Source organism: Dermacentor silvarum, chromosome 7 (assembly GCF_013339745.2).
Source record: "Dermacentor silvarum isolate Dsil-2018 chromosome 7, BIME_Dsil_1.4, whole genome shotgun sequence".
NCBI classification, from domain to species: Eukaryota; Metazoa; Arthropoda; class Arachnida; order Ixodida; family Ixodidae; genus Dermacentor; species Dermacentor silvarum.
The window spans coordinates 44969914-44996720 of record NC_051160.1 but is presented as its reverse complement, the minus strand read 5'-3'; the positions used below and the strand labels follow the sequence as shown (position 1 = coordinate 44996720).

The 26807-nt window shown below is 45.9% G+C and overlaps 1 protein-coding gene, 1 long non-coding RNA gene and 1 pseudogene across 6 annotated transcripts in view; 2 read left to right on the top strand and 1 right to left on the bottom strand.

Moving 5' to 3' along the window:
* Positions 1-26807, top strand: part of LOC119457972 (glycogen phosphorylase-like) — a 211371-nt gene that overhangs the window by 92523 nt on the left and 92041 nt on the right. The window lies entirely within an intron of this gene.
* Positions 1-26807, bottom strand: part of LOC125946726 (uncharacterized) — a 94943-nt gene that overhangs the window by 44914 nt on the left and 23222 nt on the right. The window lies entirely within an intron of this gene.
* LOC119457974 (glycogen phosphorylase-like) overlaps positions 1-26807 on the top strand; it is an 86379-nt pseudogene that overhangs the window by 36360 nt on the left and 23212 nt on the right.

The window sequence follows — 26807 nt, the reverse complement described above, 5'->3', positions numbered from 1 at the left end:
CCCTAAAGCCAAAGCATCGATTGCAATAGCAAATTAGTAGACAGCTATAGAAAGTAAGGATAGTTGTTTTATCGTCCGTATAAACTTACTTGTAATCGCTTATTAACTATATTAACAAGCACGATGTCAGCGCGCACAGGCAAACATGAAAACATCACACTCGATGAGTGTGGAGAGAGAGAGAGAGAGAATAAACTTTAATAAAAAGAACACGTGAGCGTAGGTAGCTCCTCCGCTCTGCAGTGGTGGTCCCCTCAGTCCAGGAGTCCAGCGGCTTTAGCTGCCCTTCTCGCTCGGTTGACCAGGTTGAGCTGGTCCGTCGAGTCGGAGCTGGACAGCGCTGCCTCCCATTGCCGTGTGGTGGGGTGTGTTATGGGTGTTAGCTGTGGTGTGTTTGCGCAAGCCCATACCATGTGGTAAAGTGTTGCACATTGATCACAGTGTGGACATTTATGGGAATACAGCGCAGGGTGTATGGCGTGGTAAAGACTCAAATGTGGATATGTGTTTGTTTGAAGTTTTTGCCATATTACGGCTTTCTCTCGCATCAGAGCATTATGAGGTGGGGGTAGTGTTCTTCGTGAAAGGCGATAGTGTTGTAGGATGTGAGTGTAGGTTAATGGTATGGGCTCTGGTTGGAACTGCTCGGCACGGTCATCTCGCGGCTCCTGGTGTGCATGCGCTCGGGCGTAGGCGTGTGAGTGCATGCACACACGCCTATGGACACTCGCTATCAAAACGCTAGCGTGAGGAAGCACTGCAGCAGCAGCCAGCGATGTGACCTTTGTGCTGTCTATTGCTTCAACGCAAACTGAGCGCCGAGAACACACAGCACGCACAAAGCTACGAGCCGCCGATGCACTTACACTGCCTAGACTCTGCCGCCAACGCAGATCGCTTTCAAGATATGGCCCGCGCGACCGCGCGCAGTCGAGTCGTGTAGTACGCAGTTGATGCCTGCGTACAACGCCGCTCGGGCACGCACTTTTTCCACGTCGCAGATCACTTTCAAGATACGGCGGCCGCTGCCGGAGTAACCCCCCAATGCCTTGCGCGCGACATAAGCAGCACGCTTTCGCCCCGCCTTTCTCCTTCACGCGTGCGAGATTGAGCCGCAATCGTCGGCTGACCCTCGCACGCTTTCACTCGCTCATACAGCATACGGCGCAACGGCATTATCCCCCTTGGACTTTATAGCTGCCAAGACCTTGGACTTTATAGCTTTATATAGCTGCCAAATACAAGTTTAGGGGCCCAATGCGTCATAGGCACCATCTTAAGATAGCAAATACAGATCTCAAAGGCCATGCTTTTGCTGGTGAAAACCGAAAATATGTCATAGGTGTCGCCCCTGGCGCTTCGAGCTAATCCCATCATCAAGCCACCCAGCCCAGCGACATAAAAAAAAATCAACATGACCGTTCGGGCCGGCACGGGGTGGCGGTTTGCAACGTATGATGCGAAAACGGTCCCACAGTTGCGATGCAACAGCGGGGTTACCAATGCATTGGGTCCCATGGGAGCTATGCTGGGACCGGTCTAAAATGATGTAACAGCCAGGAAAATGCAGCACCCGGGAACGTAACAGTGGGGTTCTACTGTATCCATACTATGTTATGGGCGTAAAAGCGTAGCCTTGTGTACAGCCCATCAATATAAAAGTTGTCGAAACACTTGATGATAATTTGATCACTTCCAAAATTATTTCTTACAGTTAGCAGACGCCCAATTTGTCTCGTAGTGAACTTTTATTGCAGCCATACTTTCAAGTGCATGCAACTCACCCCGTCGCATCGCCTTACTTGCCTCGGGCAGCTTCATCCACACGTGTTTCTGGCAGCGTAGAGCTTAAGGTAAGGGACCACATATACAATACGGCTGATTACGAATGTTTCTATTAATCGAATAAGATTGTGCTCTTTCATGCCATAGTTTCTGTTGGCTATCCGCTTTATTAGTCTCATTGTTTGGTGAACACTATTATCCAGTAGTCTAATGGTTTCTCCATTATGGCCATTTTCGGATATGCGGAGTCCCAGTATTCTTAGGCTCTCCACTATCGGTATCCTGGTGCCCTCTACTGTGACCACAACGTCCGGCCTTTCCTTAATGCTTTTTTGACCTCTGCATGTGGGTCTATAGAGCAAAAGTTCTGATTTTTGAGAGTATGAAGCAAAATTTTTATTAAGGACATTCAATATTCTTAGGCGGCCATTCCTGTGGCGAGCGTTGGTGTTGGCGTCGTCACTTGTAACTGAGTGAACAAGCACAGCGAAAGATGAAAGTGAACACGGAGCACAGCAGGGGATGAAAGACGGGAGGAGGAAAGCAGAGAGGAAAAAAGCGGAGAGGAAGGTGCAGTGGAGCCATGAGGTGGAAAGCAGAGGAGGGTATGGCAAAAGCGTGAGAAGAAAAGCGTTGTGCAGCAACGATGGCAATGCAATGGCGCCAGAGTAGTGCGCGTCGTCGGGGAGGTCTGTCAGTGGCAGCTGCTGTGAATCGTGCCCGCGTCACCTACACTCTGGTCCAACGCGGTGGCTCTCGCGATCTCCAGATTAGCGAGGCAGTCTCACCATACTTTGCTCCATTTGCAACATGCTGCATGAGACAGATTGTCCGCGAAATGAAAATATGTATAGAGCTAGGCTAAAATTTCGCATTAGGGAGTATCATAATCGTCGGTGAATTAAAAAAAAAATGTCTAAAATCGGCAAGTGAAAAACAATTGCAACACAAAGTTTACAAATACATAACTTAGCACCCAAAAACAGAAATCGCAATTTTTGTAAACTGCGTCTGTTGGAGGATCTAAAACAGACAAAATGTGACGAACTGGTTTATGGCTTACATGAAATTGTTACAATGCTGACGAGGGTTTTGCAAAAATCCCACTCGCGTATTAGTGGCACATTTCGGAGGGGTTTATAATAGATCAGTTTTGTCTCTTTTAGATGTCTCGATAGGTGCAGTTTATCGAATTGCAATATTTGTTATTGCAGATTTAAAGTTGTACACTTGATTCTTCCTTTTTACTGCTTTTTTATAAATCTTTCTAAAAGAATTAATGGTCTAAATAAAAATTTACTCCTACAGTTGGTAGCATTTAACTTCTATTCAACATACCTCATCAAATTAATTCTAACATGTATGCGACCCCTTGAAAGTGCACTTCAGACAAAGCACGACTTCGGATGTGAAAAAGGAGACTATTCACGTTGCCAAAAGCAGAGGTGGCGGCCACACGAACTCTGAAATAAAGAGCGTGCTGGTCAGCCCGGTGTGGTGGTTGCAGGTCATGACAGTAGTGACTATGTTGCTGGAAGCTGTCAAATTGGCCAATCCAACGGTGCGCTCATCTTGGAAGCTGCTCAACCCTCTTGTTCAATTGAGGGTTGAATGTACTTGGCTTTGGGCATCAGTCATTAGTGCGCGTGTGTATGCTTCAGTGGCGTCTGGTTCTACGAGACCACCGCATAAGGCTTTGGTGACATCAATAGCCTCCTTTTTCACATTCAAAGCCATGCTGCACTTGGCACGCAGTTCTGGTTGCATTAAAAGGTAACGTAATTCATTTTCTGTCTCACTCTCAAGGAATTGGGGCTTCATGGTCGACAGCTATCTAATAAACTAATAAAAATGAGTCTAATTTTTTGAGAGTGCTCTTTTGATGAACTCCAGGTGGCCAAATTAATCCGGGGCTCCCCACTACAGCACGTCCCCTAAACTATCAATTGGTTTGGGGCATTAGAGCCTATCATAGTGTTTTGTTTTTCACTCAAAGAATTAAATGAAGCCATATTTCGTTGCATTTCAACCTGTGAAACTCTCACCTTAACCTTCTGCCGGACCCAGGCGTTCGAGGGCAAGGAGCTTCGTCTGAAGCAGGAGTACTTCATGGTTTCAGCGACGCTGCAGGACATCATTCGCCGTTACAAATCTTCCAAGTTCAGCCAAACAGATGTGGTGCACACCCTGCTGGAGCAGTTCCCGAAGAAGGTGGCCATTCAACTCAACGACACGCACCCAGCGCTTGCCATTCCGGAACTCATGCGCCTCTTCATGGACATCGAGGGACTCAGTTTCGACAAGGTAACTTCTTTTGAGGTGCGATAACAAATCTCTTGGAATGACAAAAAAGTTGAACTAGTTAGTATGGATTAGAAAAAAGTGATGTGTACACAGACAGACACAAAAAGAGAGAAGCAAACAAACACAAATGCATTTATGTTTGTCCATTTCTAATATGGACAAATATCTATGGCTACATAAACTTGCAAGATGCTGAGCAAAAGTTCTAGCGGGCAAGTAATCAAACAAACTCTGCATGTAGCCCATTATACAGTTGAACCCCACAATAACGAAATTGGTGGGGAAAGCGAAAGAATTCACTTTCACATAAATTTTGTTGTTGTGAAACGAGACAGCACAGACAAGGAATGCACTGCAAAACAAAACTTTCTTGACAAAATTCCGTTAACCTACTTTGGTGAGTCTTGCTTGAGTCTGGAGAACCACATTGCCGGCATCACAAAGTGCGCCCTGTGCGTTATCGATAACTTTTGGGTATATGAGCCGTTTTGTGAGATTTCGTGTAACTTAGCATTCGATGCTTCGGCATCTACGTACAACAGTGTTGCGAAAAAAGATTTTGCATATGAGATCACACTCTCACTGAGTCGCTTTCGAGGATACGATCACATTAGCGAGATTTCGTGCAACTCACCGGATGCATCGGTGTCTGCGAACAACAGCATTGATACGATCACTTTCGCGAGATTTCAGACGGGTCAGCCATTCCAAGCAACAGCATTCCTCCAGTGCTTGGAAAATTCCTCCTGAGGATGCATTCCTGAGGATGCATCGGCATATGTGTCCACTGCGAGGTATGCAAAATTTCGCAAAAGTAATCATATTCACGAAAGCGATCAACCGAGAATGCGACCCCATTGTTTGAACCTATGTCCGGCGACTCTGAATCTGCATGCGATGCCTGTCGGGTGGTACTGAAACAGGGTACTATCTTATACATCATCAAATTCCTTGCTATTGTCAAATTTGGTAATGGTGGCATGTTCAATCGGAGAGGCCATAGAAGCCATCTGGGCCTCTCTGACTGGCTCAAAATGACACCTTTACAGAATTTGATGGCAGAATTTGACAATTTCCAGACCCCAGGGTACCAAAGCAGGGGACGCGTATTCTCAGATCTCAATCTGGGCTAGAGCATTGGTAGTTGGTGTAATGGAAACTGGTGTGCACTCATGTCCTCTTGCACATTCGTGCTATTCAATGTTACAACACTTACACTGGCTTGAATTCATTCGTTTAATATTTATTTTAAACGTACTGCCCATTTCCTAGTCTTAATTAAATTTCACACTGAGAGCACAAACAATTTTTATTCTTGCATGTAGAGTTTTTTCACTCATTCATGACTTTTTATGCCTTCTTCTAGGCTCTCGAATTGACAACAAAGACATGTGCCTACACGAACCACACAGTGCTGCCAGAGGCCTTGGAGCGCTGGCCATGCTCCATGTTGCAGAACATGCTTCCGCGCCACCTGCAGATCATCTATGACATCAATGCCCATTTCCTTGGCGTAAGCCTCATACAGTTGAACCTCAAAGTAACAAGGTTGTACTTGCGGCGAGAAACTTCGTTAAATCATGAATTTCATTCAGTCGGTGTTTCTGTGTCTCGGCAGTGGTAATCACCTCATAGGCTCCTTGAACAGCCGAGGTGGATACTACCTGGTCGGGGAGCATTTATACCACAAACAAAATTCGGCAAGGACCACTGTAGTGGATCACTAATTATGGCATCCTGCTGCTAGGGTCCTGGGTTCGATTCCGAGCCACGATGACTACGCTCTGATGGAGTGGATTGCAAGGACACTCATGTACTGTGTATTGAGCGTATGTTAAACCATAACGCTGTTCCGTTTAAGAGGCAATTCCGTTTACCGAGATTTTATGTATATCTAAAATATTTCTCACCAATATCAGCACATAACGACTATATATGCCCATAACAAATCTAAAATATTTCTCACCAATATTGGCATATATAGTAGACTTCTGTTAATTCGACTCTGGTTAATTCGATTTTCTGGTTAATTCAATCCTGACTGAAGGTCCCGGCCAGCACCTGTGCTTTTATATGTGAGCCCAAACTTTCATTATTTCGATCCTAAAATTGGCCTTCGCCGGATAATTCGAACTTGACCAGTCAGAATGCACATGCCTGATCCTCATGGTGACACAGCGTTTCTCTCGGCAGAGCTTAGGGGACAGTGAATGGGTTGAAGATGCGTTGGCTCCCATCAAAAACGCTCAATTTGGCCTTCCCCAGGAAGATTTTCGAGCTATAACCGTAGCTCACAATGATTATGGTATTAATTCGATACTAAAGCACGCCTGTATTTCTCGCGAAAATTGGGTCGGAAATTGGCTTAGCAGAGTCTGTATGTTTTACCGCATAACACATTTGTATAGCGGCTAAGCTGATTTTACAAAAACGTGCGGCGAAGCTGACTTTAAAAAAAACGGCCGCCAATGTGCAACATTCTATTAGACTCTTGCCCACTTTTCTATCTAAAATACCAGGTGCACATTAGGTTTTTACCTTGTTTAGGAGCTTCATTGTCATTTTTACTTTAGTTTTCTGCTTTGGACGCATGAATAGTGGGTGTGTGCTTGATTTAAGAGTGTCAGAATGGGTCAAATACTGCCAAATGAATGAGTGGTGTGTTTTGGCGTTTTTTCTGCGTCTTGCTTAATTTGACCCACCAGATAATTCGATCAACTTCGTCGGTGCCATCAGGGTTTAATTAACGTAAGTCGGTTGTTAAAAATATATGCTTATAACAAATATCGGTTATAATGAAGGCATTTTCATGTCCGATGCGACTTTGTTGTAACCAATTTCTATTGTGCATGATTTATATGGTAGCATGGACAGGGCAGCTTTGCTGTGTGGTTTACTTGACCAGATAATGCATGCTTATGCCTACATTACCATGGTTGCATACCCTTGTGTCTGGTGTACTGTTCTAACCGTTGTCGTTATAAACTGGGTCCACCATACGCCGGCCAATTTGTGTTCCAGGAGGTGAGCCAGAATTATCCCGGGGACCCCGACCGGTTGCGGCGTATGTCACTGGTCGAGGAAGAAGGCGACAAGCGTGTCAACATGGCTCACCTGGCCATCGTGGGCTCGCACAAGGTCAATGGGGTGGCAAAGATCCACACAGAGATTCTCAAGAAGGACCTGTGAGTATATCCGCCGCAAACTGCGGTTCGCCGACAAACTTTTGCACAAAATAAGATGAGCCAGAACTATGCCTGCCATCACGCTACTTCTGAACAACTTTTATTAGTAGTCATTGGACACTATGCAACTAATATAATATATAATCTAACCCACTTATGACAATATGAAATGTCAAAAAAGTCCCATTGTCATAACCGGGTTGTATGAAAAAAAAGCACAGGGGGCAAACAGAGAAACATTTAAATAAAAAAATACAGACGAATGCACTTATAGCATTATCAGTTTTAACAATACTCGGACAGAAATGAAAGCCCCACCACTGTGAGCTTTTGTATGTTACATGGTAAAATACTAGACCGCTTACTACAATGTTTCCATGTCGCACTACTGGCTATAACAAATAAATGTGGCCGCCGGGCAGTGGTGTAGCCAGAAATTTTGTTTGGGGGGGAGGGGGCCTTACGTTGCAGCGCGGCCTCCTCCTTATAGAATTTGTCGAGGGATCAAACACATGAATAATAACTGCATTGCCATTGCCACTACCATTGTATATTAGATGCTGCAAACGAATTATTGAGCGATGCACACTGTCAAGTAAAATATGTATTTTTTCATAAAAGAATAGAATCGTATGTCCAAAAAATTGTGGCAGAAATAACTGATATCAATGCTTCCACGTTTTTTTAATCTATTTAAGGAGTATCACACCAACTTTAGAACTATATCAGTTCGAAACCAGCAAATCATGCGGTTGCGTCAGCAATAATGCGTCAAACAAGACAAATAAACATGTTGCGCAGTCACAGATAGTAAACTTTACGCATAGAAAGTTGGACGATCCAGGCAAGAACAAAACTGTGATCGCAGAAATCGTGATCTGTACTTGGGCCATACGGCCGTCGCGACAGCACCCTATGGGTAGAATAATAGAGGAATAATACAGAAATCAGTACGAAAGTACGTAATTTAACTGCCTGCAGATTGGCAACAAATATTCTGCACCCAAAATTAAAGAAGAGTATTGCTTCGGTTCAAAAAAGAAGTAAAAGCAGTTGGCGAAAAAGGAAAGAAAAGGCCAAAGAAAGCCACAGATGATGTGGCAAGTTGAACTACCCAATATCCGAGTGTGTTTGTTGGGAAATGCAGCGTGGGCCGGGCTTTCAATGAGCAAGGTCGGTCAAAATTGGTTATTGGTGTCCTCGTAATTTTCGTATTCACATGATAATTTTTATCATGATACTAACTGTTAGAATTAACGGCGAAAATGTCTGCAGTTTTAAAAGCTAATGAACAGTCATACGTTTTCATAATTACGAGTTTATGAACCTGAAGGAACAGAGCTTTTTACTTGCATTGATTTTTGCTACTTCGCTATCTAAAGGACAAACTTCACTCGGTGGGGAAGTTTAGCGAAGCGGTCAATGACTTTGCACACGTTGATGCCGACGTGTGCAAAGTCAGACATTATAGAGCGCAAGTAGTTTTTTAGTGAACTCTTGTTAAAAAATATTCTCTCTGCGCTGGCAGTGGTCACTGGAAGGGTAACTAGAATCTGCAGCAGTTTGTACACATCTACATAGAACCTGCAGTCGCAATGAGAGAGGGCATCTATTCCAGTGCTAAAACCTAAAAACACTCCTTCGATGTCGTTGGCATCCTTGTTTAGGTACCTTGCACAAACAGTAAGCTGTTAGATTCCAGCAATATCCGTTGTTTCGTCAGCAAGTATGGAAAGCAGCCTGCAGTGTTTACTTTTGCTTCTAGGCTTTCTTTGGCAATTTCACCACAAATTTCTGTAATTTGTTTTTGTACATCTGGGCTCAAATACGAGGCATTACTGGGGCAACTTTCCAAATGGTTCTTCAGATATGTATATCCACAATCAGCTCGCATGCGAAGAAGCGCGCTGAAAATGCCAGTACTTTCAGTGGGGGCTTTGCTAAAATTCATAGAACCACTGTCCCAATGGCTACGGAGAGCCAGACCTTGTTGCCCGCGAAAAAGAACTGCCTCAGTAATAGGCCGTTAACTTTCTTCTCTTCTCTCTTATTTTACTTCGCCTGCCCTGGTCCAGCTGATCGGTCACATCGGGTGCACTTCCTGAAAATGTTTGGAGAAAATTATTAACTGCCAGCTGACAGCCACGGTGATATTTAGTATTTAGGTGTGTGTGGAAAATTGCAAGCGCGTGCTTCCATTTCTGGAACGGCTTGGACCTGAGGGCTCCAGTATGCGCATGTTGGCCCAAGTTTATAAGAACATTAAACCAGTAAAGTTCCAGAATTGAAAACCTTAAGCATGCCTTTGGAAATGGCAGTGCACCTTTCGCATCAAAAGTTTATGAGAACTTTATACCCATATGAAATCCATGCGCTCCCTAGGTTCCATGGCCGCTGCGAAATGCCGCAATGTGCCCGCTCGCTATCGAAAAGCCCTTGAAAGTTTGTGCTCGGATGGGGCTCCCTGCGTTATGCGACTCCAGGTGCAAGGGCGTTGCCACTAAATGCAGCCCGAGTTCGCAATGTCCGGGCCAAAATGTCTTTTCAAGCGTGAAAAAGACATTGTAGGAGAAATCCAGAATGATTCCTGGCGCCGGTGGTTGTTTTGGCCGGCGTTGCATGCCAGCCTGGAAAATTTCCGAGGGGGGGGTGTCTGAAGCCCCATCAGCCCCCTACCTCCCTGGCTATGCTCCCGCCGCTGGGTGTCTTCGTCAAAAAGAAAAGAAGCGCGAAATCCAGGTAAACAAGAAAGAATGCGAGCCTCCGCATCCGCCTGCGTGCCACATTCTTTTGCCACACCCGCCTTTGCCTCGCGCACCCCGCACGGTATGCTTTCATTGCATTGCTCTAAGCATCACGAGCCTCTCACACCCCTCTCACACCCCTCTCCCTGCCACCCCTCCGATACAAAAGTTGACTGCACCAATGTCGGAGGGGTGAAAGGTTTACGGGAGAGGAATGCAAGGCTGGCGACACGACAAAAACGTGCCGTGCAGGTTGCATGGCACAAAGGCGGGTGTGGTGAAGCTGTGCAGTGGGTGCTGCGACTTGCTTTCTAATTTATTTTTGAAGAACTTTGCATACCTTGTTTCTTACAGCGTGAACACCCAGTAGACAGATTTACTTATAACCCATAGCGTGGCATGGGAGCATTGTAGTGTGTGGTTTATTTCGACATAGAACACATACAAAAGTTGATGGTGCGTTGTATGTTTATTGTTATATCTGATATATTGTTAAAACCGGCATCGTTATAAGTGGGTTCGGCTGTATGCACTATATATTCACTGTTATGCAAAGAATGACATGCAAAACTGCAAAACCACAATTCGAGATGCAGTACGTTATTATTTTCCAATACATGGAATACTGCAGCAAAATGAAATGGTCTCTAAAGTGTGCTGCCTTGTCGTTCACGCACACCCTCTACACATGACGGAACTGCACAGCACAGACACTTAACGCCACTTGAACATGACGACGTGAAACTGCCAGCTGCAGCTGTCAGGGACACCATTCTTATTGTAGAACACTGCTGCCAGGCAGTGATCTCAAGCCCAGTATTGGAGACACTCTACGTTAACAATTAAAATGACAGCTTCGAGCCTAAGTAGGTGGACGCATCTGGCATAGATCTCTGAGACTTATTTCACGTCATGTCAACTAGATAAAGCTAAGTGAAGTGCATATTATTGCTGTACTGTAACTTTCCTGGTGTGCAAACCTATGAAAACACAGCGCAGCCTGCACTAAACATTTAAGAAAACTTTACTGCGTTGTCTAGTGGCAGGCGACTTTCCCTTCGAGTTTCCAAGCAGTCTACTCGGCTGCCATCTTGTTCGCACAGCAAAGTAGCCTGCGTCGGTTTTGAGTTGGATGCTGTCTTCGCGAAGCTGCCTTTTTTTGCTAGCTTTGTCAAAATTGGTTTGAGACTTAAGATGGCTGCTGTCTACTTTGCTATATACTTAACTGTCTACGGCAAATATTGGAACACTGCCTTAGTGAGGGTTCCTGCATGCCTAGGAGCATTGGCTGAAACACACGCCTTGGACTGTATCGTGTATCATTTCCACCTCCTTCGATCCCATTCACTTTTCTTCATCGCTCGCACCAAATGACTGACACCAGCAATAGTAGGGGCCCAGCATTATGCTCCCGAATGACGAAAGGTGAAAGGCATGGAAGAACATTTAAAGCAATGTTTCTGGCATCTGCAGGTTCAAGGACTTCTACGAGATGTACCCCGAGCGTTTCCTCAACCTGACCAATGGCATTACTCCCCGCCGGTGGCTCCTGCTCTGCAACCCTAGTCTGGCTGATCTCATTGCCGATGTGAGCCTCAGCCTTTGCACCCACTTTGTGGCAATTGTTTTCTAGAATTGTTTGTGGTGTGCGATATCTCATTTGGTGTAACTACAGTCACCGACCGATAATTCAGACATGCTTGATCATTCGAACAGCTCCACCGACTTAAATTTTGGACACCTTGCAGTGTGCTATACGATAATTCAGACTCCGACTGCACGACTGTATACTAATTTGGCCACTGAGTTCAGCAGAAATAACAATATTTTGGTTTTGATACATCGCCGGCAGTTGTTGCCGACCGCGCCCAAACTGCCAGACAAGCAAAGCCAAGTCGTAATAGTTACATGCACGATTTGTCATGAGAGTTTTATTCACATAAACGCTGGATGTTAACGTGTTGCTTAGCAACAAGGTGCTATGCAGCATGGTTTCACGCAAATTCTTCAAGCATTTTCAAGTGGCGCCAACTTAACCGTCAATGTCTGCGTGAGGGAAACACTGGACAGTGACTGTTGAGAAGAAATACATGATCACTCAGCTATTACAGTGCTGTCAACTTTTGTTGCGTTGCCAAAGGATGAAGATTCAGTGAATGCATTGACTGTAGTTTTGTCTCTCTGTAGTGACAGCATGACAATGGTTGAGATACAGGCCTCGATTTTGTAACTATGCTTTCTGCTTGATTCTATGTCACTCTTATCATCTGCCATTCACGGCCGCCGAGCCTGTTAACATGGGCAGAGTGTTGTCCTGACCACTGACTGACAAAGCGTGATAAGGAATAGCATAAGAAATTGCATCACTACAAGAATGTGGCCACGGACTGACCAGGACAAAGGTAAGCATATATGTATGCAAGAACGCATTGACAAAATTGGTCCGCATTCTCGATCACTTTCGAAGATACTTTCACTTTCGCAATATTTTGCGTGATTAGCACCAGACACATTGACGGTAGACAAGATCCGTCATTGTAATAAGACAGCGTGCTTAGCACTGTACCAAGGATTTCGTCGCTCGTAGATGCCAATGCGTCTTGCACTAGTCACACAAAATTGAAGGTATCCCTGAAAGTGATGATCCGAGAATATGGCACCAGTATTTTCAGACAGTTTAGTATTTCAGACTCCTGATTATTCGGACTGATTGGCGATCACCGTCTAGTCTGAATTATCGGTCGGTGACTGTATATCAGAGATGCATGAAATGCAAGCAGTGAACTTAAATGAATGTTATACAGGGGTCTAGTTTTTCTTCCTTTGAAAAGAACAGTGTACCAGTGCGACCATCACTATTCGGGCCTTGAAGTTTTGCTATTGGTAGACAACATCTGTTACTATAACAAGACTGTGTGCTTGGCACTGTACCAAAGATGCCATTGCTCGTAGATGCCGATGCATCTTGCACTAGTCGCACAAAGTTGAACGTATCCTTGAAAGTGATGATTCCAGAATATGGCACACCTTTTCTTATGACTTGTCTAATGTCACTTATTTTCTGGCAAGTTCAGTATTTCAGACTCCCAATTATTCGGGTTGATTGGTGATCACCATCTGGTCCAAATTATCGTTCGGCGACTGTATATCAGAGATGCGAGCAGTACACTTATATGTAAATGCAATGTTGTGAATGAATTTTATTATGGCGCCTAGTTCTCCTGAAAAGAACAATGTATAGGTGCAATCATCACTATTTCGGCCATGAAGTTTTGCTATTCTGGTAATCTGAATTTAGGCATAATAAAGTAGTCATTATACAGTCAAACCTCATATAAAGAACACAGATGTAACAAATTAAGAGATATAATGACATAAATATAAATTTCTTTTCGCTGATCTGAATCTGCAATAAAACATGCAATATAAAAATGAGCTTATAATGAATATCATGTGTGACGAAACAATTACTACTATAGAAATTATATAGCAATTCATATGGACACTCCAGGTGCATTTATGCCGTCGTCGCGATGTTCTGTATAAAGTCCAAGGGCGATTACATAGCCGCCGCGCTCCGTATACTTTATGTGCGAGTGAAAGCGTGCGGGGGTAGCCGATGATGGCGGCTCAATCTCGCGTGCGCAAGGGAGGAAAGTGGGGAGGAAGTTTGTAAGGCACTGGGGGGAGGGAGGGGGGCCATTGTACTCCAGCAGCTTCTGTGTATGGCGCCTGGGCGTGCAGCCGCACGTGCCTTATCTTGAAAGTGATCTGCAATGAGTACAGAGTCTAGGTGCGCTGGGGGCTCATAGCTTAGTGTGTCCTGTGTTCTCGCCGCTTAGTTCCCGTTGAAGCAAGAGGCAGCACAAAGGTCAATTCACTCACTGCTGCTGCTGCTGCTCTTCCTCACACCACCGTTTTGACAGCGAGTGTGCACGCTCATCGAGTGAGATGTGTTTGTTTGCCTGTGTGCACATGACACCATGCTTGCTAATTTAACTAGTAAGCGAATGTTTACAAGTTTATGTGGCCAATAAACCTACTATCCTTACTTTGTATATATAGCTGTCTACTAATTTGCTATCGCAATCGATGCTTTGCCCTTCGGGCAAAACTGCGACGTTTTTTTCTGTGAAATGTTGCTTCATGAAATTGCCACGGGGTAGCGATAACATTAAGTTGTTAGTGGGTGAAATGCAGTCCTTGAGGAAAGGATAAATAAGTATACATGTCGATATCACGGTTTAGCACTTTCAGCAGTTGCTGATTAGATATGTTGACAGGCAGAATGCCGTCGCTCCAATGAGGCATTATGCTGGATGTCACATCGTGCAAAAGTTAAAGCACCTGTGCAAGCAATCACTTGAGAATACAGCCCCATGTTACAATTCGCTTGAGATATCTGACCCGAAACTGACTCAATGGGTCTATCATCTCTGGGTTTGACGTTGTCGTCTTCCTTTCTTTCTGTTCCCAAGAAAATTGGCGAGAACTGGATTGTGCACCTGGAGGAGCTGACCAAGCTGAAGCCTCTCGTCAATGACAAGGCATTCCTGCGAGACTTACAGAAAGTGAAGCAGGTTGGTGCTCCTTGATAAAAAAAAAAGTGCACTAGGAAAACTGTGCACGTGGCTTTTAGTGTGTGCTTAGAAAGGTTGGAGTATGAAAAGCCCAGTTTGGTGAATTCATGCACAACATACTGTCATACACATGTATAGAGTGTGTGGGCCAGCATAGAGTCATTATGTTAACCCTTCAAGCGCTGTGTACACAATTGTACATGCCAAGATAGTGCATCAAAAGCAAAAGCACTGCAGAACGTAGCAATGTTTGAAACATGCTGCCTACATCTTGAGACACTTGTTATTGGACATTTGCTGCAGGTTTGATAAAAATCAGGAGCCATTCCACTCTGTGAAGGTGGATGACCAGCGAAGCTCTTTAGCACACGACACAGAGGTGACACAGAATTTTGATCAAAGGTACGAACACATTTATTTTCTTGAGCGACGGCGGCCGTCATCACGACGAAGATCACACGCACACATGCACACACATACATTTATTCTTGATCGGTGGGTCTTGATCGGCGTTACGCACACATACACACACGCACACACACACACACATTTATTCTCGATCGCTGCCGCCGATCACATTCTCGTCTTTGTTCTCGTTGTCACTCTTCATAAGCACATTGCCCCAACCTCTGCCGGACCCCATCATGGAAACAATAAAGTTTTATCTCTCTCTTCTCGGGAGTGTGCACTACAGGCCCCATTATGACGAGAGTAGAGAAGTGAAATTCAAAATGGAGAACGGCAGCTTGTTTTTATGGGTTTATTTATATACACGCATGACGGGACCGCCCACCAGCCCAGACAGGAGAAACGCGCGACGTCTCAATGGTGCTGCTGCCCCGGGGGAGCGGCAGGAAACTAGGTACGCAAGCAGTTGGAACGACGACAAAGAGAGGGTGGTGTGAGTTTTTGCTCGCGCAGAAGAGAAATGCACGGAAGCCTAGCCATAAACAGCTTCGCTGTAACATATGTGCAAGGTGTTTTTGTTAAAGGAGCTAGAAGGTAAACATCTGGGCGTTGTCTGCTCTTGCTGGCAGCACACAGTTACATCATGGGCTCGCATCTTTCATTATTGGTGACGTTTTAAATCAGTCATATTTTTCAAATGGCTGTATGGGTGCCTTCCAAGTATGTTGAACATGTAATATTTGACGTTCTCATATCTGATGCTTATTTATTTATTAAATTACTCAAGGCATATTAAAGGGTATTCAGTAAGGGGAGTACAATGCAAAAGGTTACAAAGAGAGGAAATAATGGAAATAACAATTAGTGATACATTATCAGACAAAGCAGACGTATATTCAGGAAAGGAATGATTCTTGTGTTTACATTGAAAGTAAAGAATGAAACCAATCAGCAGACAGATTAACATATAAAGTGACTTGCGAACATCGATCATTATACATTAACAAAAAGCTTTGCAGTCCTGCATGAAATGCATCATGATTACATAAAAAGACAATGTTATCAAGAAGACTGCTTGAGATTTTTGTGGAACGAAGCAATGCTGATGAGTTAAGTGAGTGAATGTTACTGAAGATACGCGAGAAACTATTGCTATTGCTCAGGCGACTTGACATGCGCATGGGAGCGTGGAGGGCTAGTTAAAATGAGGCCGATTGTCATGCACATGTTTATGTAAAAGGCAAAGATTTATTGTGCGTCTAATTTCTAACAGCTACAGGGAAATCTTCTGTTTTATCTGTGTTACACTAAACGTCCTATCGTAATTGCAGGCTATGAAACGTGCAGCTTGTGGGGGTACGCTCTGCATGAGGCTACAGCTGAAGGGAAGCTCTGGATCTAGCCACACACAGTTGTTCCGTTGTACTCCCCAAACCGTAGCACGTGTAATCGCAGCTATGATGGGTCCGGTTGAATTAGGGAACCAGCGCTGTCAAATCTAACAATATTTATTGCTGCGGACAACCAGGCACACTTGCAGAGGGATGTCCACTCTGTAATAAGTAACAAATAGGCTTGCCTCGTTGTGTGATAGTCAGGCAGCAATGTCACTCCCGGTTTGCGGCAGGTATCTATATCCGGCAGGTTCGAGGTTGAGGCGCCAGAGAGCGAGCGTCTCCCTCAGTGACGCTCTTTTATACCTTTTTACCTTTGCGAGAGGAATGTGCTCTTTGCACGTCGGATACCATTCCCTTTCCCATAAGTCAAAAGAGGCAGGGTGCGCGCATTGCGAGAGCGAGGGAGAAGCAGGAGGGGGCGTAGTGTGCCTCTCCTGTGTTTACGCTGGCTCTCGACGCGTCCGCAACGTGCGAATGTGACGACGTGAGTACGCGAGAGGAAATGGCCGTGTGTGCTCCCTACAAGCTCTGTTTTGGATGGATTCCAGGATAGAAATTAAATACTTTTGATGTGGAGACCAAATAGAAGATGCAAATCCTAATTGTGTGGAAACAAATGTTTGGTATGCCAATTTGCGTGCAGTAGCCTGTAAAAGAATTTGTGCACCGAGTTCATGTTTCGTAAACTTTACCAAACTTGCTGAAAAATTAAACGTTAATCATCTGCTCTGCTGCAGTATGCTTTTAATGATTCTGAACATGCAAAAAATGTGGTAAAACTGAATTTTCATGGACAGTTCATTTGCACCTTAAATTAAAAGTCATTGGCTACAAATTTTTTGGCTGCTTAAGCGAGCCTAGTTTTGTTAGTATTGCAGATTTAGAGCAGGCTCTGTGCAACATTTTACCTTTGAAATACAAGTGAACACTTTATGAAAAGCTTGCAAAAATACACATTTTGATACAGAAGCTGAAAACAATGACGTTACTACTTGCTGTGAAGGATGCAAAAACACAGAATGATGACAAGCAGCATAAATTCTTGGCATGGACTTCCGAGCTTTGGTGGCATCCTGTTATACATGGGAACAGTGTGCTGAGATTTGCGACATATTCACTAACAACCAGGTGCTTACGTCACCTGCTGAGGGGCTATTTAAAGGCTGTTGGAAGACAATTGCTCAATTCCCTGCCCTGCAGCTTGGTTAAAATTGCTGCAGTGATATCCGATGCCTGTTTATAAATAACCAAAGTGACAAAAGTGAAAATATTGTTACAGTTGTACTTTAATTAATGTGCTCATGCATAATAAACCTACTACTAGTTGATGGGACATAAAATAGCTGCGCTAAATTACCAGTTTATACCGGTAAATGTATTCTTTCAAAACATCATTTTAATTCATTTTATGGAAACATTTTGATTATCTTCCTCACACACAAGGTACAGCTTATAGATATAATTGTTAGTCAGGTCAATTTTTATTCCCGACTGGTATGTAACGAACATGGAAAACGGCCGCCGTGGTCACCATAGCTGTGGCATTGTGCTGCTAAGCTTGGGGTCGGGGGTTCAATACGGCCTTGGCGGCCACATTTAGATGGGGGGGAAATGCCAAAACGCTTATGTAGTTGGATTTAGGTGCACGTTTAAGAACCCCTGGTGATCAAAGTTAATTCGGATCCCACTATGTCGTGATTCATAATCGGATCGTGGTTTTGGCATGTAAAACTCCAGAATTTATATTTTTTAACGTGAAAGACTCATTTCTTGCTTAAATACCCTGATTAGATGAAGGCAGCATCAGCATGCACATGGCAAAATTAACGTCGTCTCTTGTTCCTTGTCGTAAAATATGCTTTTCTTGGCCTAAACATGAAGATCAAGCTGTAGCATTGTGTGATGGGTTGGCATGTCGATGCTGTATTCTGGATTTTCATGTCAACTCTGCAGTATTCAGAATGAAATTCACGGGTTCTTTTTGTAGTCCATGACGGCACAATTGTCTCGAAGAAATTGGCATTAATTATTGTGAAAAAAGGAAGCATAAACCACATTAATACAGTTCCACGTGCATCTGACTTTATATCCGAGATGGATAGTTTATGTAATCACTTCCATGTTCCAAGCGCTGAGAGTGGCAAAGCATTGGGATCTTCCAATGGTGGTTTTTATTGCAAATGGCACAGGGACACTTGCAACATTTGAAAGCTCAAAGAACTGCTTTCAGAATTAGTGCTTATCCTACACTGAGTATTATTTCATTTTTGGAGTACTGTTATTGAGGCTACACACTTCGACGCAGCAAAGTGAGTTCGTACATTATATTGATTATCATCATGTTTATTTTTATGTCCATTGCTAAGACGAATGCCTCTCCCAGCGATATTCATTGTGCAGTAGAACTTTGTTGATACGTTTTTCAAGGGACCGTGAAAAAAAAGTTACATCCGGGATAACATAACTGTGAGGAAGGCCACCAGTCACCACAGCTACGTCACAAACAGTTCTGAATGGCTGTCAATACACTTATTAGACGTCTCGGTGCTCGCACTGCGACCGGGGATGGTGCGTACGTGTGAATACCTAAGGGACACTTGCAATGTTTCCTTACAGTGGCCCCTTTCAACTCTTAATACGTTTGACAGCACTATTTTGCATATGCTTCGCCACATAACATGTCTTTATTGCGGCAAGCTGACTTAAAGAAACTGGCGATTATGCTGTGCATATAAGACCTTTGCTGGCTCAAAAATAAGTGTAGCCCTGTGCTCGGCGAATCTGGTCTTGTGTGCGTCGTTTCTGGTAGGTTTTAACCGATGCACATTTCGCCAGCTGCTCTGTGCCTGTGGGCAGCACCTGGCTTGTGCAGTTTTGGTCGCTTATTGCAAACTTTGGTTGCTTGTTGCAATGTGTGGGTCGCTTGTTGCAATGCACCGCTCACTTGTTGCGATGTACAAGCTGGTTGCAATGTTCAAATGCAGCATAAGATACAGGAACATTACAGATTGGCGACATATCAAGGGGAACATTATACATGGCAGTCAATAGGATTTAGGTCGGGATCGCGAAAACATTATGTAGCAGCCTGGAAAATACAGCAGCTAGCAACGTATCAATAGTGTTCCACTGTATCAGCATTACACAGTGAGTGCCACTAAACATTTCCATGTGACAGCCTGCGAATTACATTAACTGGAAAAGCACACTTATTTAAAGCAGCACTGAATTTGCCCATCTAACAGGAATATCACAAAGGCGCATGCTGATTCCTTCGAATGCAGGAAAACAAGATGCGGCTGTGCGAGTACCTGCACAAGCTGACGGGCATCAAGCTAGACCCATTGTCCATGTTCGACATGCAAGTGAAACGTATCCACGAGTACAAGCGGCAGCTGCTCAACTGCCTGCACATCATCTGCCTGTACAATCGCATCAAGGCAAACCCCTCGGCACCCTTCGTGGCACGTACCATCATGGTCGGTGGAAAGGTGCGTAGCTTGCTTTCTCAGTTTCGTTCATTTGTCGCCACTTGGAAGATGTTGATTTTGCTGTAATGAAACTGTGGCGCCATCTGTCTGTGCTATGGTGAAAAGGCAGCTCTCATTGTAACCGCGAAAGTGTCATGTGTAGACCGTTTTGCTATTTAGAGACTCTGGCAAGGTTCCGAAAGTTTTTCTTGCAGAAATGAAGTGGGCAAAAATGATGATGGCGAACTACAGTAGTGCTGGCAAAACAGAAGTTTGCTGGCAGAATTTTAAGTTTTTCTTTGCAGCTGATCATAATTGTTAAAATGTTACAATATCCGTGCTTGAGGCATGATATGCACTTGTGTGAAAATGTGCAAAGATGTGCCTTATATGTTGAGCCAACTTGAAAACACACTTCTTTTTTTGTCATAGCAGGATAATAGGATATGGGACCAGACGTTTCTCGGTGTCGCAGGCTCACTACTGCCAAGGCATGTGTAAAACAGTCTATACACTAGATGCTCCCATTTAGGCAACACTCAGTAGATTGTAAAAAATTCTGGCAGAAACCATTGAAGAATGACTGTCGATGCTAATGCAATTAGCATTGAAGCAATGTAGTGTCACACCGCATTGTCACCGCGGAAACCCATCATGTATGAGGCAGGTGCTGCTGCCAAGTGCTCTTGTGCTTCCTTCTGGACATGCTGCGCCGTGAAGTGAGTGGGTGGCAGCAGTCTAAATATATATGACCCTGATTCAATTCCACTCAGCGTCAGATAAGATTTGAAGGATGTTTTTTTTCTCACTGAAGAGCCGCGCATACCCAGCGACCCAAGTAGACCGCAGAGGTTCATGGAATAGTGGCACATAACCAGTAACACATACCGAACGACCCAAGTTGGCATGAAATAGGCTAATTTAAGAGTATTGTGACGTAGCGTTAACACGACCTTTAGTACGCCCCAAAGACGTGGCGGACCGATCACACTTGAGGCACAGATCAGTCTCAAGATGAGTCTCCACAAGCGATGAAGACGACGAAGCTGATGAGATGATGAACATGTGCAGCCAACGAAGGAATCACTCAGAAATGCCCACACTAATTTCCCCCACGTGCGAGCAGCCAGCCTGGCCGCAACTTAAAGGGATGGCAAATGCCTTGTGAAAGGCTTCATGCGAGAGACATGGACAATCTCGGCAGCGCGACAGCGGCGGTCAGTTGGAACCACAATAGGTTGGACGCGATAATTAACGGGAGAAGTCTGCTCTAAGACTCTGTATGGGCCTATGCAACCGAAAGAAACTTTTCGCATAAGCCAGGAGTGCGAACTGGTGTCCGGAGTAGCGCTTCATCGCCCGGGCGGAAAAACACTGCACGGTGGGATGCGTCATAGAGGTTCTTGCGGTCATGTTGCCTTGCTTCAGTGTTGATGCGGGCGAGCTGGCGACAGTGGAGGAGGCATGATATATATTGTTCACAAGAGGAAGCAGCTAGAGTGACCGGGGCGGAGAAGAAAGAGACGTCAAGAAAAGAAGAGGGCGAACGGCCATATACTGACGTAGAATGGCAAGCAACCAGTTGTGCGTTGTACGGCGGTATTGTACGCAAAAGTCACGAATGGCAAAATTGCGTCCCAGTTTGTGTGGTCTGGTTGAATGTACATGGCTATCATGTCGGAGAGCGTGTGATGAAAGCACTCAGTCAAGCCGTTGGTTTGAGGGTGGTAACTGGAGGTTGTCTTGTGGGTGGTGGCGGAGGCTCGGAGCAATTCGTCTACGATTTGTGAAAGGAAAGTCTTTCCATGGTCACTAAGGATGACACGAGGAGCACCGTGACATAGGATTAATGCTTGAAGTATAAACACAGCCACTTCAGAAGCCGATGCCGAAGTCACACAAGCTGTTTCGGCGTAACGTGTCAAGTGGTCGACAACTGTCACTATCCATCGATTGCCGGTGAGAGTCATGGGAAGGGGACCATACAGGTCAATGCCAACGACTTCAAATGGTGCCGACGGACATGGGACTGGTTGGAGCTCTCCGCTTTGACCTGATGTTGGTAGCTTGCGGAGCTGGCAAATGGCGCAGGAAGCGACGTACCGCGCTACACTTGTGGATAAGCCAGGCCAGTAGAAGCGACTTTTGATGCGGTCGTACGTTTTCTGAAAACCAAGATGACCAGCAGTCATGTTGTCGTGATAGGCCTTAAGGACATGCGTGCAAAGAGAGCGAGGTAGAACAGGCACCCAGCATTGACTGTCAGGGTGATAGATATGGCGGTACAGGGCGCAGTTGTCAAGCTTGAATTGCGTCAGCTGTCGACGAAGGCGGGCGTTGGGCGGGCGCGAAGTTCCCTGAAGGCGGTCTATGATGCGTCGACAGTAGGAGTCAGCGAGTTGGTGAGATATGAGCGATCCATGGTCATCAGAAGGAGTCTGGTCAATAGCGGTTAAAGATAATACATGCGGGGAAGGACAGTCTGAAAGCTTGTCGCGGAAGGTAGGAGTGGAACCATAGCATGGCGTCGAAGGAAGTGGGCAGCGAGAAAGCGCATCTGCGTCCTGATGCTTTTTACCACACTTGTAGATAATAGTGAAGTCATATTCTTGAAGACGGATAATCCAGCGACCAAGGCGTCCAGACAAGTTCTTGAGCGTGGAAAGCTAACATAAGGCATGATGGTCCGTATCAATGGTAAAATGGCGGCCGTGAAGATAAGGTCGAAACTTCTGTATCGACCAAACGACAGTGAGGCACTCCTTCTCAGTGATGGTACAATTCTTCTCGGTGTTCGTCAGTACGCGGCTTGCGTAGGCAATGACCCTCTCACGTAAAGACTCATCTCGCCGTAGGAGAATACCACCGATGCCATGACCACTAGCGTCCGTATGCAGGAGTGTGGGTGCGGTTTCATCGAAATGGTGAAGTACTGGTTCAAATGTGAGCGAGTTTTTCAGATGGGTAAACGCTGATACGCATTCAGGAGACCACTCAAAGGGAACACCAGACCCGAGTAATTTGTGCAACTGGGGCAGCTATTGAGGCGAAGTCACGTATGAAGCGGCGAAAATAAGAAGTGAGGCCAAGGAAACTGCACAAATCTTTGGTCCGTTCTGGGGCGAGGGAAGTGAAGAACGGCTGAAACCTTATCGGGATCAGGACGAATGCCGTCCTTGCTCACAATGTGACCCAAGACCTTAATTGTCTTGCTGGCAAAACGACACTTTTTCGTGTTCAGCTGTAGGCCAGCGTTGACAAGGCACGTGAGAACTTCGTCCAGTCGTTGCAGGTGTTGAGAGAAGGTGGAAGAGAAAACAACAATATCATCGAGATAACACAAGCAAGTCTTCCACCTTAGGCCATGCAGAACGGTGTCAATCATGCGCTCGAATGTTGCGGGTGCATTGCAGAGGCCGAATGGCATTACATTGAACTCGTAGAGCCCATCTGGTGTTGAAAACGCTGTTTTTTCTTAATCGTCCTCATGCATAGGTATCTGCCAGTAGCCTGAACACAGATCAAGACTCGAGAAGTACTCGGCATTCTGCAGTGAATCCAAGGCATCGTCTAGCGCGGCATAGGGTACACATCCTTGTGCGTGATCTTGTTGAGTGCCCGGTAATCGACGCAAAACCGGACAGAGCCGTCTTTTTTCCGAACTAGAACGACGGGGGATGACCAAGGACTAGCGGAGGGGCGTATTATCTGCCGGTGCAGCATGTCGTCGACGTTTTGTTCAATGACTTTCCGCTTGGCGAGAGAGACACGATATGGTCAACGGCGAACAATGGACTCGCCATCTGTCTCTATCCGATGCGTGATGATGGAAGTCTGTTCCAATGAAGTGGCATGCGCGTCAAACGAAGTTTCATACTTTTTCAGCAAAGCAAGCAACTGTTGTGACTGTGAAGAGGTCAGGTCGGAACAGATGGCAGCTTCAAGGGCAGAGAGATGCAGAACGTCCAACAGAAGGAGCTTCAGAGGAAGCCACTTCAACAGAAACAACAGAGAGATGCTCGGATTTAGTGATGCAAGCCAACGTAGTAGTACCCTTAGGGATCAGAAGTTTTTCGGATGTCGGGTTGGTAGCGCAGACGAATCCGGAACCATTCTCAAACCGGACCAGCCTTGATGCAAAGACTATCCCTCTTATGAGACAGTGCGCAGATGGCTGTACGAACACGTTACCATGGTCAATGACATCCGACGCGATTGCAACAATTCTCTGATGGCAAGGAAATAGCTCGGTGTCTTGTGCAGCAAGCAAACGAAGTGGTGTGTCATCTGTATGAAGTGAATAGGTGGTGATGGTCATGTGGAGAACACGTTTCCGACAGCAGATGGAAGCGGACGCCATAGAAAGAAAATCCCATCCTAATATCAGCTGCTTGGTACACGAACTTAGCACTGCGAATTGTACATAATGCAGAATTCCATCAATGTAGACATGAACAGTGCACATGACGGCAGGTTGAATCGCATTCCCTTGAGCAGCGAGTAGCATAGGTCCATCATAAGGAGTGGTAACTTTCCTGAGGCACGAACACAAATCACGGTGAATAATTGACAAACTAGCACCAGTGTCTATTAAGGCTTCCACGTGTACTCCTTCTACGAAAACAGATAGCATATTATGCGGACGTGCTGGAGGAATTTCTGTCTTGTCGAGCAATGCAGCTTTTCCTCCAAAAGCTGCATAATTTAGTATTCCAGGCGACAGTCGGCGAATGGAGAGGCTGGTCAAAGTGGCGACGTAGAGCGACGAAGGGGTGACGGCGAGCGGCGTCTGGCAGGACGGTAGCTAGGAGCCGTCGCGGAGGTTGCAGGTGGCGATGGAGAGCGGTCGGAACTGCGGAGCATAAGGATGGCGTTGGAAAGAGGCCCCAGCAGAAAATTTGTCCCGTTCGTAGGTGTCAAATCCGCGCCGCTTGTCTTGTTGCTGCTTGTGACAGAAACGTGCGATGTGGCCACGATATCCACAGTAGTAACATATAGGTCGGGTTAGACGCCATGGCGGAAAGTAAGGTTGGTTAGTTGTGCTGGTAGACATCGAAGCCAAGTGCGTCTGCGTTGGTTTCGGAGGCATCGATGGCACGAGGGCTGGGGCAACTGCGGCTACCTGCGCGTACGTTGGTGGGGGCCTAGGGACTAGAGGGTCCGTATACGCAGTACCCGACATAGATGCCAACTCCTCCTTGACAATGTCACGCAAAGTGGTACTGGGGGCGTGGGCAGGAATGGGGCCTGCCGAGAAGTCAAGAGACTGCAGCTCTTCTCGCATGATTGCGCGGACCATTGCGCACAACGAGGGATCCGTGGTAGGGTTGTTGTCAGGGGTGTCCGGGGGCGGCAATCGGACAGATTCGAATTCGTCGAGGCGCTGGCAATATCAGCGACGGTAGCCGGGTCCTTGATGGCCAACACATTGAAGGCGAGAGGCCCAATGCCTTTGAGTATGTGTTGTACTCTGTCTGATTCGGCCATGGAAGCGATGACGCGTCAACAGAGAGCGAGGACATCCTCTATATACGAGGTATACGACTCGCCAAGTTGTTGTTTCCGAGTGTCGAGTGTCTTCTTAGCGATGATGGAACGAACAGCCGGAGTACCAAAAACTTGTCGGAACTGCTGTTTGAAACTACTCCAGTCGGTGAGGTCGATCTCGTGGTTGAAAAACCAAGTCTTCGCTACGCCCGTGAGATAGAAGGAGACGTGGCGTAGCTTCATCACCTCGTCCCAGTGGTTAGTGGAACTCACCCGATCGTAGTTGTCAAGCCAATGCTCCACATCTTCACCACGAAAGCCAGCGAACAGATGGGGGTCGCGCTGGGGCCCGCTGACGATCCAAGATGGAGAGGCGAGATTGTAGACGTATAAGTGCCAGATGGCTCGTCCTGCAGCATGTTGGCAGACAGCTGGCACAAACGGCGACCTGAGCGAAGCTCCAGGAGGTAGAGTGGGCGAGCAGAGGATGGGGGACCGAGGAGCAACCTCCACCACTTGTGACGTAGCGTTAACACGACCTTTAATACGCCCCGAAGACGCGGTGGACCGATCACACTCGAGGCACAGATTAGTCTCAAGATGAGTCCCCACAAGCGATGAAGACAACGAAGCCGATGGACTTGTGCAGCCAACGAAGAAGTCACTAAGAAATTCCCACAGTTCTCCTACCCAGTGGCATGTACCTTGTGACCCAACTTGGCGTGAAAGAAGTGCATTGAAGAGTGGCACATACACAGTGGCAAATACCTAGTGACCCAAATTGGCATGTAGTGACCCAAGAACAGTGCATGCCATATACCCAGTGATCCAAGTTGGTCCAACAGTTTGTTTCAAACCCAGTTCCTTCAGAACAGCAGCCCCGTTGCTCTACCCGTTAAACTATGGACTACCCAGTGAGTGACCCAAGCCGGCATGAAAGAGGTTAGATGTGGACAAACAGACATACAGACATACCACAAACTTGGTGAACTTCCCAAAGAATGCTAGTCGCAGTAAAGAGGGCAGTTGCATGAAGACGGGACTGAGGTCACCAGTGATACAGGTCACTTCTGGTGTTGACAGGCCGGCAAGTGAATAGTGAAGTGCCGAGTGAAGAGGCAACTGGTTCACTGGAAAGCTGCAGGTTGGACAACAGTAAAGCAAACGCCACTGTTTTATCAGTGCAAAGGCTTTCCGAAGAACCTGCATAGGTTTTTATTGTAGCTTTTAGCTGCTTTCTGGGTGCGATTCCAACTGCCCCCATTCGCTGCACGGCTCCTTGGCATATGAATGCAGTTGCATTGCGGGTAAGCAAAACCAACAAATGTAAATTGCTGTTCTGGTACTCACGCAGCAGGCACTGAATCTCTTATCTTGTGGCAATTTCTTGAGGGTCTCGTTCCTTGCTCTTGCAACTTATGCTGAAAAACACTCCGGCACTGTTGAG